The sequence below is a fragment of the Buceros rhinoceros genome, unplaced genomic scaffold (assembly GCF_000710305.1).
Source record: "Buceros rhinoceros silvestris isolate BGI_N320 unplaced genomic scaffold, ASM71030v1 scaffold10876, whole genome shotgun sequence".
NCBI lineage: Eukaryota > Metazoa > Chordata > Aves > Bucerotiformes > Bucerotidae > Buceros > Buceros rhinoceros.
In genome coordinates, this window is record NW_010416941.1 from 892 (window position 1) to 1,337 (window position 446).

Below are 446 nucleotides of genomic sequence, written 5' to 3' on the forward strand. Positions count from 1 at the left end.
CGCTATGCCCAGTAGCCCCTTGTTAGCAAAGCAGTTAACATCATGTTGTGTGGCAGCTGTTGGGGGCAGGATCTCAGATGTTTGCCACCTCCATCCAGCTGCACGAATGCACACTTTTTCATCCGGGCGATGTTTGTGCAAACGGACCAGCTCCACCTGGGATAGCTGCTACTGGGTTACCCATCGTCTTACTGGTGGATACAGTCACTGCGAGGCAGAGCTCGATATTTCTTGACAAGCTCTGGATATGCAAAATCATCAGAGATCTCCCAGTGTGGGGCTGTACCTGCAGGGCATTGGGTAGAAGATGAGAGAGAAAAAAAAAGAGTTTTTAGTAATGGAGAATGCCGGTGCTGGAGCATGAGGGTTCCTGGACGGTGGTTACAACCGAGTCTCGTTCCACAGGGGCTATTACATCCGCGCCCGTGCTGTGGATCACTGTGTCC